Source organism: Stegodyphus dumicola, chromosome 1 (assembly GCF_044657685.1).
Source record: "Stegodyphus dumicola isolate Sdum_Otavi_A_Nest chromosome 1, ASM4465768v1".
In the NCBI taxonomy this organism is placed as follows: domain Eukaryota; kingdom Metazoa; phylum Arthropoda; class Arachnida; order Araneae; family Eresidae; genus Stegodyphus; species Stegodyphus dumicola.
Genome location: NC_140768.1, coordinates 3484910 through 3499593, shown reverse-complemented (window position 1 = coordinate 3499593; position 14684 = coordinate 3484910). Strand labels below are relative to the sequence as shown.

The 14684-nt window shown below is 34.5% G+C and overlaps 1 protein-coding gene across 1 annotated transcript in view; it reads left to right on the top strand.

Annotated features, from left to right (window-relative positions):
• Positions 1-262: 262 nt before the first annotated feature.
• Positions 263-14684, top strand: part of LOC118188057 (prolactin-releasing peptide receptor-like) — a 335927-nt gene continuing 321505 nt past the window's right edge. The window contains exon 1 of the mRNA XM_085812304.1: positions 263-501. The gene's annotated coding sequence lies outside the window, so the exon portion shown is untranslated. The remainder of the gene's footprint in view (positions 502-14684) is intronic.

Below are 14684 nucleotides of genomic sequence, written 5' to 3'. Positions count from 1 at the left end.
TACTTCGTACGTAAGGGACAGATAAAAGGGATCAAGCATTTATTGTAAATGACGAAATGTGTTTTTTGTTTCTGCTTTCGCGTTTCAACTTCGGCTGTTACTTCGTACGTAACAAAGCAGGTTTCGTTGTTCTCTCCAATCAGAGAGTTTTACCATCTGCGTGATCCGAAACTGCGCATCTTCCATTAAAGTAGGGATGTTACGGAGAAGGAGAAAAGCCATGTGCGCTATCGAGATTCACAGAGAAAGCGCCGTCAGTTTGATAATTCCACCACCGCGCGTGCATCTATCTCATTGCGTGCAATAACATCAGCTTCTGTGCTGTATGTAGCACAAATATGGAATTTTTATCTCTATTGTAATTTTGTAGGATTTATGAACAGGGGCGAAGGTAAACTTAATGCGTTGTAAGAATAATTAAATTTATAATATGATCGGACTTTTCCCGAGGTATGGATTGCTGTCATCCCAAGATCTCTGAAAATCAAGGGGCTAATTCAAGTAAGTGAAGCTTAAATACCTTTAAAAGTCTTTCATTTGATAACCAGAACTGCAGATTCCGATTAAACGGATTTTCATATATTTTGGTTTTCAGAAGGTGACTGTTAACATTTTTAATCGAAATAATTTTCATCTAAAATTACTTAAGGGAAGTTGGAACCCCAAAATCTTCAAAAAATTATGATTTCGGATTTTTGCATTTTCAAATTCTGTACACTTTTATCTTTCTAAAAATACCATTCTTTAATCTCTATGAAAATTAGAACTGTAAAAAAATCTAGTTTTAATTTGTCATCTACTGCTTTGATCAATGAGGATTTTTACATAAAAACGTGTTTTTCTCCAAACGTGATTTTTTTATACTCGATGTACCTTTTCTCGGGAACTACTGCTCACAGGTATCTAAACTTTTTATGGCTTATTTATTAGGTTCCCTAATATGTACCGAAATGAGCTTTCTGTAATAAACTTAGAAAAAAAATTAAATTTTTTTTTTGTTTGAGAAAAGTGCTAAATTTTACTATGCCTAACAAAATATCCTGTAATTTACTCTAAAATTCAAAATGTCTCAAAAGCTCATTTCAGTACAATCAGATAGGTATACTTTAATTACAGAAAAAATTTCAAGCTTGTATCTACAGCAGATTTTGAGAAAAGGTACATCGAAAATGGCCAATTTAACATTGTCGGTATAGGCGTTTCTGTTATTACTTTTTGCTTTCAATACCGATATTTAATTTACGTATATATATATATATCAGTGCTATTGCCATTTCGCTGTTATTCCTGCGAAACTTACAAGATATACGGAAATTTGTCAAATAAATACTTCATCTTAAGAGTTTTTTGATTAGTTTCCGAATTTCTGTTATAAATACTAAATCTAAGTAACAGTTAATCTCGAAACTCGAAACGTACTTACTCGAAATGTACATTGCAAATTAATTCCAACTAAGGTTCAGAATTTTAATTTATTTCTCACGATTTCAAACATAATATGCTCGGCTATAAAATGTATGTTTTCATTCTACGTTGTTCGTCATCGACGCAAATATTGCTTAAAAATAAAATTAGTAGTCGGACAATGCGGTATACGGACATTAAAATTTTATTTTTCAGACGATGGCTTTAAGAATATTGTTAGAATTTGTTTGATTTATCTATGTTAAGCATTACATTAAAATAATTAATGTAATCAAGATTTTATTGCAATCGCTGCGCGAATTTTCTGAAATTTTGCTCATATTTCCTCAATTATCAAATAAAATTTCAAATATTTCGCATGCTATTTTCTAATTTCTGTTTCCATATGCTCAAATATTTCTCGTATTTAAATAATTTTATTATTAGTCCAAAGGGATTTGAATCCCGAAGGACTATTAGTTTCGTTTTGGCATTTTGCGTCGGACTCATAAATGTCGGTTCACTTTTCAAACTGTTGCCACAAAATGTTAGAGTCCTGCATTATATTTGAAGAAATGAAATAATGAAAAATCTGCATAAATGTATGTATATTTCTCGTATTGTGATAAAACAACGGTACATAGAGTCATCGAATTTTGAATAACGTAATCCTCCAACGAATATGAGCATGTGGAAGACCCAATTTGAAATTTGAAATTTGTTTTATGATCGATTTCCTATTTTTTAAAACTTTGACGAATTTTTGATTAACAAACTCAAGGATTTCAAAGCGAGCAATGGCAACGTTGTGCAGAAAAAACATTTTTATCTCCAGCGCGTGAGTCTCTGTATCGGAAATTCTAAAGATATGCTCGTTTTAAAACTATTTTGCGATATTGCTGTTGCACTGGATCTTATGGTTTAAGTGCGAGGAACATGATATTTAATAAAGAAAGGTAACACACAAAATGTTAAAAAACGCCCCTTTGGACGTAATTTAAAATCTGAAACATTTCAGATTTTTTTTTTTTTTTTGGTGTATGAATTAAATTAGTTAATAATATAGAAATGTTTTACTAGAATTTACGCCAAAAGTATGTTGCAAAACATTCCTATTCCGAAATTTCGACCAAAACTTTGAATCTTGAATTACAAAACGTAATATTGAGTCATTAAACGAGGTCGAAACCGTTTCGTATATATGTAGAAGTTTTTTCTTTGATGCACAATTTGTTGTCCTGCAATATATTCTTATATAATTTAGAAAAGGATTACTGACAGATAACTGCCGGTGACTTTATGTGATTTAAAAAATATCTGTTCTTTTTGCATCCAGATGTTCAGCAAAACTTCCACCATATAAAATGATGATATGCACAGTAATTTTGTAGGAAAGAGAATCTCGCATTAATTCATCTTGAGAAAATAGGCAGAACGAAAAACTGATGTGGCAAAAATATAGAAATCCTTAAAGGGATGAAGTTAAAAACAAATATTCGTCATTGTCTAAATTAATCAAGCTCAAATTATTTGTACTAATTTTATGCACATTCTATATACTTTGAAGAAAATTGCACTTAAATGAGAAAGAGATGTTCTTAAATTTTAAACAATAATAATTTTCCAAGTGGACAGAGCTCTCTTAACGATTCAAGCTAAAGTTCTAAGACTAGTGTGGATTTCGGACACGGATTAGCATTAATCAAAATATTAGAATTATTTAAATGTTAACACGTTGAGCGCCATGTCAGCCATCTGTGGCTGATACTAGACTTTCCGTTTAGGCCGCGTCAGCCATCTGTGGCTGATACTAGACTTTCCGTTTAGGCCGCGTCAGCCATCTGTGGCTGATACTAGACTTTCCGTTTAGGCCGCGTCGACCGCCGCTGGCTGACAGCGTGTAACATGATATATAACTATACAATTTACACTGTTTTATGGAATTACAGAAAAATTATTTAAAATTTACTTAATTTTGATTCATTACAGGAATAATGGATTTCATTGAAACACGGTAAGTATAAAAACGGTTCTCCATTACAGCTACTACAAAATGTGACAACGGTCTTAGTCTTTTTTCTGGCCATTTCTCTACCAGCTTCAGTTGCATTTTTATCATAACATAATTTACAATATTTCCGTACTTCAGAGGCTGTTCCCGGTTTTCTTTGGAGTTTATGCTGTCGTTTTTTAGACCCCTCGGGGGTTGACTCAGGAGACGTCCTGGGAAGTACTGGTTAGGATCTGTACCTAGGCTGTCTCAACCACGGGGATACATAAACACTCTTCACAGGACTAGAACCCGAGTATTGTACTGAGGTAGGTTCGGGCTTGGCAGGGACCGTACTGGTACTGTCGTGTCCGTTCCCTCGGCTGTTGTGGAGCAGATATGTAGATGTAAGTGGGGCTCTTCGATGGGGGTTTAGCCTTCATAGTCCCAGTGCTGGGGACTGACAGAGTAAGGCAAGGCACCGATCACGAATTAACTGATGCTGAGGGAGTGGTGCCCCGAGGCAAAGGTGACTGAGTATATCTTTTTTCGTATTTTGTATTTTGATTTTTACCTCGCCGAGGCTATGTATAAAGCCTGTGGGGTCTGCGCCGCCACTGATGGGTCCCTTCCAGAGCCCGTTTCATCTAAACTTTGTATGGCAATTCCAACCCCAGGTCGAAGGTTCGGTCTCTGGTGCACTGTCGTTTTTTAGATATTCTTGCATTTCTGTTCGATGGAATATCTTCTTTTTCACAACTTGTAAGGGATAGCGCTAATTCTTTCCGGACTTCAGGACTTTCAGGACAGACTTGGAGCGTAACGTGTTGAATGAATGCCTATTCGAATCACGTTCCAAATGTAAGCTATCTTCTACTGCGATAAGAATCGCTGGCCCTACGATGCCAGCGGTTTTAAGCGGCGCGCGTGGCCTGAACGGAATTGCCTAAGAAATACGCTTGGCGCTCAACGTGTTAAGCGTTCAGGGAATTAAGAAATAATAGGAAAAGATCTGAAATTCACATGTTTCTTTGATAGTATCGGAAAAATTTATTATCATTGGTAAATTTGCTTCGTAATAAAATTACTGCCCTGATCATAACGAAGAGCAAAACTACCAAATCTCATTGACTATTGCTAAGATTCAATGGTGTTCAAAACTTAAGGATTGACAGCATTCTACAGGGTGTATCAGTACAACAATGACAAACTTTCAGGAGAGATGAGTACACCTAAATCAAAACTGCTAAAATTCATTGACTATTGCTAAGATCAAGACAGACACAATAACACGCCGAACGATTAAATACTAATTCAGAAGTCAAACAACAAAAATCAGCGTAATATTTTCAAAATTTTTACAGGACTAATTTCAATGGTTTTACCGAACCACCATCCTCAGCTGCAAAACACCAAATGAACAAGATAGGAAATAATGATTAGATAAGATAAGAAAGCCTGGACAAGAATAAGCAAGTGGGGCCATCTGTTGGTGAAACCAGAACTAAAACATAATTTCTTTAAAGGCCGAAGACAAAGATGGATTGGAATTAGGACCGTTAACTAGAACAGAAAGATTTTTTTGAATGTGAAATGCTTCTAGAAAATCCAGTTCTCCAATGGAAAATGTTTTTTGAATAATTTTGGCAGCAGAAAAATTGAAAGTGTGATTTTCGGACCAACAATGTTGAGCAAAAGAAGACTTCTGTGTTTCCTTTTTTCTAACATATGCCTCATGTTCCTTGACGCGAAATTTTAAGGCTCTCCTAGATTGGCCAATGTAAATCAAACCACACTGGCAAGGAATCCTATAAATACCCCAAGAATTCATATCCGGAATGGGGTCCTTGAGTATGGAACTCGGAATTTTATTGATGGGAGAATAAACAACCCGAAAGTTAAATTTCTGCAAAATACGTGCAACTTTATAGCTAATTGATGGAAAGAAGGGAATGACAACAGAATTTTTATAATTTTCTAAAACTAGAGTGTGCATTTTGGTGTGTTAAGATGAGAATTTTTTAACTGCTTGATTAATAATGTTGGGTGAAAATTCCCTGTTATCAGCTATTGCTTTTAAATAATTTAGTTATTCATCAAGGGTTCTTCGTCATCTTCATTAGACAAAAAACATCTTCCATTGGTGAACTGGATTTTCTAGAGGCATTTCACATTCAAAAAAATCTTTCTGTTCTAGTTAACGACCCCAATTCCAATCCAGTCTTTAAAGAAATTATGTTTTAGTTCTGGTTTCATCAACAGATGGCGCCAGTGGCTTATCTTCTGTCAAGGATTTCTTATCTTATCTAATCATTTTATCTTATCTTGTTCACTTGCACTTTTGCAGCTGAGGATGATGGTTTGGTAAAACCATCGAAACTAGTCCTGTGAAAAGTTGAAAATATAACGCTGATTTTTGTTGTTGTGTAATGTAAATTAAAACTAATTCTTCTTTTAAAGGAGGCCACTAGAAATTTACACTCCACAGAAATAACGAAAAAAAAAAAAAAAAAAAAAAAAAAAAAAAAAAAGAAAAGGGAGTGGGACAATTTTATAATTCTCGTTCTACTGGGTCATTGAAGAAATTAAACTTGTGTTTTACATGAAAGCGAGACTTAGAATATATATTAGATTTATATAAAGCATTGATGAAACGTAGGTATTTTGTCCCAAAATCGGATTTTTTTCAGAAATGACATATTAATTTTTTTGGTACTATTCTGTTTCGAGGGCCGTAAAAATTCACCATATTATCGTTGATGCCAATGCTGCCAAAAAGAATTGCTGCAACCCTAATAATTGCGGCAAAAAAGGAAGTATAATACGAGTAGTAACAATTCGTAGTAATTACTCGTAGTTTTTTTAATAACTATCTAAGACTGATGTTTTAATTTACATGAAAGGTTAATTTCATATTATACTTTTTTGTTATTATAATTTATACGAAAAAGGCTAAGCATACCTGAATGAAGCATAAGAGTAAATGACTATTTCAAATCATTATTATAATTTATATAAAAATTGCTAAACATAACTGAATGGATGCCTACATCGCAATTTCGGTACCGACTTATCGCTAAAGCATAATTTCATCTCGTTGGTTGTTCAAACGTAATTTTCTATAATGAATGATGCCTTTTCTTTGAAACTATTCTCCGTCAAGTGCAGAATCGCTCACTTATTTGTTTACCGCTTTTTACAAGGGTAAAAACAACTGCATTTTTGTCAATTTTCTTTTACTTTTTAAGTGAAAATAGGTCGATGATAAAGATAGATAAAATCAAGGGGGTGCGAAGTGCCATTTTTGTGCAATTCTGGTATTTTTTAAAGTGAAAATAGGTCGATGTGCACATGGATACCGAGTATGTGCAATTCTTAAAAACGCGTCAAGCAGTGGGTGATTCTGCATTTTACCCAAAAGTCTATTGCCGACTTTTCGTCATGGGCAATTCCCAAACTGTTAAATCCATAGGATAACAAAAAAGGATTTAAAATCAAAAAAGAATTTAATAATTAAACTAGTATTTCAATGGCGTGTTAAGAAATATAGAACTATATAAACTCACGCAATCTGAAATCCGCGCGTACGCTAGATTTGGTGCGCTGTTAAATGGGCGCGTTTGCTAGATTTGGCGCTTTGCGCATACATTTTCGCTGCAATTTTCTTACGGCCCTCAAAACCAGGAATAGTACAATTTTTTTCTGTTTGGATTTTACCACTCAAATTATGCCAAATTGCCAAGTTTTGTAAAAATCGCACGAGTAATTTAAAAAAAAATTAGCTCTCGAAATTTTAGCTCCTCAATGTTAATTGAATTGGGTATATATTTATTAATTTCCCTCTTTTTATTAAACTTACTTGATTTCTTGTTTTTTACAGTAAGAAATTTAGATTATATTTAAACAAAATTAGCAAATATTTTCTGATTTATTTTCTAAACTTTATTAGTTTAGTAATTTTCATAATTTTTTGGGAAAAAATTTTGAATAATAAAACCTTTACCGTAAACTTAAAGTAGATATATTTTTAGGGATGGATGCGAAAAATGAGAGTTTTGTATTCAAAATTTCCCAAGATATACGTGCATTAATATATTGGCGCGTTTTGAAATTCAGCATATTTGTTATCAGGGACAATAACGGGAAATTAACTTTACGCATTTAGTTTAAATTTGAAAGAATGACTAATTTACCATTTTTTCCTCTTGTATCCAATGAAAAACTGGAAAGGAAAAGAAGTTACTATAAATAATAATCTCGCCAAATTCTATGCATAAATGTGGGATTTTAAATCCGTAACTTAATATTTTCCCTCGCGCGCTGTCTAAATTTTAGCTGTTGACTGCACGAGTGAAATTGATAGAACTCTCGCCACTTTGTTTTATGAGTGTTGCATAATCGAGAAAATATTGTTAAGAATTTTATTATTACTATTTTTTATTATTATTGTCTATTTTTCAAAAGTGTGTTTTTGTTTTATTATTGTGTGAAGTTGTAACTATATGTCTTTTCTTGTGTGGCAACAACGCTTCTGTAATTCTTCAATTTGAACTTTAGGATGTGTGCCAAGTTTGATGGCGTAATGCTCTGGTGAGAGCGTCGATTGATTGTGTAGATGAAACATGTTGTTTCAGAACGTTATTTCTTTAAAATATGTAAAATAAATGTTTTGTTTTCTGAACTCGGATTATGCAAACGTTATTTAGTTTCAACATAAAAGTTTGGCGTCCGTTTGACAGGACGTTTGTGTGATTTCGAGTAGTTTTGATTTAGGCGTTTTGTTAAAATGGAGTTGTTAAAGGCAAAACGTAAAAGTGAACGTACTTCGTTTACGTTAACTACGAAGATTGTGGAAGAAGAATTGCCTACTTGTACGGATCCTGAGAGATTGCAAGTGTTGTTGGGGCAACTAATTGACAAATTTGAACGCTTGGACAGTACTCAAAGCAGTGTTTTAGAACAAACCAAGGAAGCGGATTTCGAGAATGAATTTAATACGGCTGAAGGATACAGAGATTCCTTTATAGCTTTAAAGGTGAAACTTCAGAATAAAATTGGACAACTGAGTTCGATGAATGTTACTACAGATATTGCTTCACTTTCGATTTCGGATCCTAAAGAAAATAAAAACAGGAAGTTCAAACTTCCTAAACTTGAACTGAAAAAATTTTCTGGAGATGCAAGAGAATTTTTAGGCTTTTGGAGCCAATTCTCCAAAATTCATGAAGATGCGGATATTGTGCCGGAAGATAAATTTTTGTACTTAGTGCAAAGTGCAGTACCTGGCTCAAAGGCAGCTCAACTTTTGAACAGTTTTCCTGTTACCGCCGCGAATTATCCTAAAGCTATCGAGCAGCTGAAAGAAAGATTTGGTAGAGAAGACCTTCTGGTGCAGATCTATGTAAGAGATTTGCTTGGGCTTGTTACAAAGAATGCTACAACAGGCAGAACGGCGTCGGACTTAGGAGTACTTTATGATAGTATAGAAAGTAAATTACGAGCGCTGGAAAGCTTAGGACGCACCAAGGAAAAGTTTGCTGATTTCTTGGGACCTTTAGTGGAGTCGTGCCTACCTGAGAATATTCTACGTGCCTGGGAGCGGAGTCGAACTTCTGAACAGGGACAGGAAAAGAGTTCTGAAAGAACGCTCGAAAAACTAATGTGTTTTTTAAGGCATGAAGTAGAATCGGAAGAAATGATTAGATTAGCACAATCAGGATTTACTCATTCTGTTAAGCGTCTTAATAAAAATGTTATTTCAGGTAATTCAGATTTAGCAACAGCTGCCGCGCTGGTAAGTACAAATGAAACCAGTAAAGGTAAGCAAAATGTTTGTATATTTTGTGGTAAGCCTCATATGAGTGCTAAGTGTTTTAAAGCTGAAAATATGAGCTTAAATGAAAAGAGGCAACTTGTACAAAAGAAAGGTGTTTGTTTTTCATGTTTAAGAATTGGCCATTTAAAAAACCAATGTAAAGCCAATATTAAATGCCCCATTTGCAGTTGTGATCATATAAAATTTATGTGTCCTCAGAATGTTAGATCTGTAAAACAAAATGACTCTAAGTTGGATGTTTCCCTTTCTAATAATAGTAAGAGCGAGAAAGTTTATTTGCAAACTTTATGTGTTCTAATTAAAGTTAAAGATCGAGAGAGAAAAATTAGAATTCTCTTGGATTCGGGATCCCAACGATCATACGTTGGGGAGAAAATTATGAAGCGAATGAAGGCTGATCCTATTCGACAGGAGAAAGTAATTCATGGTTTGTTTGGGGGGAGGGAAACTGCGCCTGTAACCCATTCTGTTTTTGCTATTGACATAAGCAGTTTAGATAACACTTTTAGGTGTTGTTTTGAAGCTTTTTCTGAAAAAAAGATATGTGGATTTGTTCCAACAATCAAAAATGCTGAGATTATAGAGGAATTGAAAAGCAGGAAAATTGAGGTCAGTGACACATTTTGCGAGGAAAGTGAAATTGATTTATTGATAGGTGCAGATGTCATTGGTAAACTGTTAACTGACGAATACCTAGAATTACCCTCTGGTTTAACTGCAGTCAAAACAAAACTGGGTTGGACGGTTATGGGTAAAGAAAATGATACTGTCAGGGATAATGCCCTAATAAGTCTTTCCTTACATGTAAATAATGCTTCTTTGAAATCTTTATGGGAGCTTGAAGTTTTGGGTATTTCCGACCCGACGGAAAATAGTAAAACGAAAAATCTTCATTGCGACTACGAGATTGATTTTCAGAATAAATTATCTATTCGGCCCGATGGTAGATATGAATTAGAATTACCCTGGAAATGCGAATCTACCACCAATTTATCAGATAATAAAAGCATTGCTTTGACACGTCATCAAAAAATGATAAAGAGGGCAAAAGAAAATAATTCTTTGAAGGAATATCAAGAAGTGTTTAGAGAGTGGGAAAATTTAAATATTATAGAAAAGGTTCCGGAAAAGGAATTAAACAATAAATGCCACTTTTTACCACACAGACCGGTTATTAAGATGAATAGTGAAAGCACTAAGGTAAGACCCGTTTTTGATGCTTCATCTTGTGAAAAGGGAAAACCATCTTTGAATCAGTGTTTATTGAAAGGACCTAATTTAATAGAATTAGTCCCTGATATTTTAGACAGAATGAGATTTTTTCCTATTGGTCTGAGTGCAGACATAGAGAAAGCATTCTTGCAGTTAGGAATTTCTCCGAAGGATAGAGATTACTTGCGATTTTTCTATCCAAGTGATGAGGGAGAAATAGTGTATAGGCACTGCAGAGTAGTTTTTGGGGTTTCCTGCAGCCCTTATCTACTAGGTGCGTCTATTAAATATCTCTTGAATAATTGTCCATCTGACTTTTTAGATGTGGCTGACAAATTAAAAAATTCGTTCTATGTAGATAATTGTATTACGGGTGTTTACAATATTGAGAAACAAGAGGATTTAATTCAAAAGGCCAAAAGTCTTATGTCGAGAGGCAGATTTAATTTAAGGGGATGGGAGAGCAATGTTGCTTCCAAATATACTACAAAACATTCTGTGGACACACCTCTTTTAGGAATATTGTGGAATTTAGACAATGATCCTTTAAGGTGTAATATAAATGTAAATATGATAACTTGTGATACTAAGGTAACTAAGAGACTGATTCTGTCTATTGTACAATCAATTTTTGATCCAATTGGAATACTTGCACCAATAACTTTGCTTCCAAAACTTTTGTTACAAGAAACATGGAAGTTGAAATTTTCTTGGGACGAGGTATTGCCTCATGATTTTGTAAGTAAATTTTTTGTGTGGTTATCTGATATACTTTTGTTGAAAAATGTGGCAATACCCCGATTCATTGGAACCTTTGCAACAGTTGAATTGCATGTATTTGTCGATGCCTGCAAATATGCTTATGCAGGATGTATTTTCGCGAGAAGTGTTGATTCATGCAGTGTAAAAATTACTCTCTTAAGAGCAAAATCTAGAGTAGCTCCTATTAAGAATTTGACGATTCCTAGATTGGAATTAATTTCCTGTTGCATTGGATCCCGATTATTATATTCTGTTTGTAAAGCTCTTAATGATTTTGATATAAATGTAATTTTATGGTGTGATTCCACAGTCGCATTATGGTGGATCAGAAATCCTGGTAATTGGTCAAACTTTGTAAGCAATCGTGTTAAAGAAATTACTAAGTTGACAAAACCTGAATCATGGAGGCATGTGCCTGGTAATATGAACCCAGCAGATGTGTTATCTCGAGGTTGCTCTGCTAAACAAATGATTAACTCGGAGTGGTTTAAGGGACCTCTCTGGCTAAGAGAAAGCCCTGAATTTCGGCCTACCAATATTGTTTGTCAGCCGAGCGAAGCTGACTTGGAAAAGAGGAAGGTAAAACTTATTAATGTTAACTTTTCAGAGGATACCACTCCTTGGTATGCAGAAAGAGTTTCTGATTATGAAAAAATGATTCGTGTAACCGTGAAACTTTTCAGAGGATACCACTCCTTGGTATGCAGAAAGAGTTTCTGATTATGAAAAAATGATTCGTGTAACCGTTGGGTGTTACGTTTTATTTCTAACTGTAGGAAGAAGTCAAATTTGTGTAAAGAATCTAACCTAACTGTTGCTGAAATCATAAATTCCGAAAAAGTTTTGATTCGGTTGGTTCAAAGCTCAAATTTCCCTGACATTGGAGCTCTTAATCCACTTGATGTATTCATTGATAATGAAAATATTATAAGAGTTAAAACTAGAATATTGGAACGTAAAGACAATTCTGAATTTTTAACACCAATTTTGTTACCGAGTAAATGTATCTTTACTACATTGTTAATTGAGTCAGTTCATAAGAAACATTGTCATGCTGGAACTCAAATGCTTCAATCTATTTTAAGAGAAAGATTCTGGATACTAAAACAACGTAAAACTGTGCGTAATGTGTTAAAAGGGTGTGTAATATGTCAACGATATAAAGCGAAACCGATGTCTTGCGAAGTGACTCCTCTTCCTGAAGATCGCGTAGGAGATTATAGGGCTTTTGAAATTTTGGGAGTAGATTTAGCTGGCCCATTGTTTTTGAAAAACGGTAAGAAGGTTTGGATGGCACTCTTCACATGCGCTGTGTACAGAGCAATCCATCTAGAACTGGTGACTTCGTTATCAACAGAATCTTTTCTTTTGGCTTTAAGACGATTCATAGCCAGACGTGGCAGACCACGAACCATTTATTCTGACAATGGGACTAACTTCCGAGGAACGTATAACGAAATGTCTAAACTTAACTGGGACATAATAGAGAATGAGGCAAAAATAAAGAGAATAGTATGGAAATTCAATCCACCAACAGCCTCCTGGTGGGGAGGTTGGTGGGAACGGCTAGTTCGCATGGTTAAAGAACTTTTAAGACGTTCTTTGGGAAAATCGGTTTTATCTTATGAAGAACTGGAAACCTTAATTTGCGATTGTGAGTCGGTAATTAATTCTCGACCTTTAACATATATTTCGGAGAACTCTGAAGATGCTATCCCTTTAACTCCGTCAATGTTTTTAATTGAAAATTGTACTTCGAATGTAGCAGATATAGATAAAATTGACTCTCAGCATTTTTTGAGAAGAATTAAATACCGCACAAAACTTCTTAAAGATTTAAGGAACCGCTTCCGAAAAGAATATTTGGGGCAATTAATAATGAAACAACCACAAAATAAAGTAACCCGGTTGCCTAAAATTGGGGAGATAGTCTTAATAGGCGATGATTTCAAAAAACGCTTGTATTGGCCTTTGGGTAAAATTATAGAGAAAATTCCTGGTCGGGATGGCAAAGTTCGAACAGTTAAACTAAAAACTCAGAATGGGATTTTCATAAGGCCCGTTCAGCGTATTTATCCACTAGAGATACAACTAAGTGAAAATTATTTAGTTGAAGAGCCTAACGTTAACGACGATAAGAAAAACGATCAGACTGACGTACAGCATATAAAACAGAAATTAACGTCGTCAGGACGGCTTGTTAAGAAGCCTAATGTACTAGACCTTTTTAATAGGATAACATATGTTTTTGAGTCGTTTGCCACTGACTCAAAAAGGGGGGAGGATGTTGCATAATCGAGAAAATATTGTTAAGAATTTTATTATTACTATTTTTTATTATTATTGTCTATTTTTCAAAAGTGTGTTTTTGTTTTATTATTGTGTGAAGTTGTAACTATATGTCTTTTCTTGTGTGGCAACAACGCTTCTGTAATTCTTCAATTTGAACTTTAGGATGTGTGCCAAGTTTGATGGCGTAATGCTCTGGTGAGAGCGTCGATTGATTGTGTAGATGAAACATGTTGTTTCAGAACGTTATTTCTTTAAAATATGTAAAATAAATGTTTTGTTTTCTGAACTCGGATTATGCAAACGTTATTTAGTTTCAACAATGAGAGTTGATGTAAGATGATATAGATGTTGTATTAATAGATGTGCAGCGGCAGCGCCAAACAGGCGATACGGACTTAAAAACTGTACAGAAAAGCGCCAATTGGCGAAACAGTAAACCCGTTTGGCAAACCTACAGGCTGACGGAGAGAGAAGATTTTTCCCCGGCAGTCAAGTGGAACTACTTCAACAAATGTGTGCGTCTCTGCTTCGCAGAGATATGTAAACTTCATACTCGCATCTTTACTGTGCTCTGAATTTCTTAAGCCGTTATAATGTACCCGGCAACTGTTACTTTTCCTTATTAAATTTGATTATTAATTGTAACATGTCTATCTTAACTAAGATTTCGGCTTTCCTAGTTAATGTTAGGGATATTTTCGTATGCACGTGTTACTCACACGTACATCATTGGTGACCCTGTCCCTCGCTCCTTCTGTTTCGATCCCTAATGACTATCTGTCTCAATCTTTGTTTTAAAACTAAAAATATGCCTTATTTTGATGCCAATGCTCTTCCTTATGACTGATAAAGGCTCAATCCTATTTATTTCCTCCTCATTTTATCGTACGGATTACACGTGGTTTATCACACTTAAGGAGGATTTACAGGTATGTGGTCAAATTTTTTTAATTATCTGTGATTGGTCTTAATTATGTTTTTGTGATATGTTTTGCTCTAAAATTATAGTTTTAATTTAATTATTGATTGTTTAAAATTGATCTTTGGGTAATATTTGTGCTCACATTTTTATTGAGATGTTGAATGTTTTCATTATTTTATTCTAAATTGATACTGTTTTGATAAGGTATAGTGCAAAACATTAAGTTTACGATTTACGATATATTTATAATTGGCAACCATGCCAGG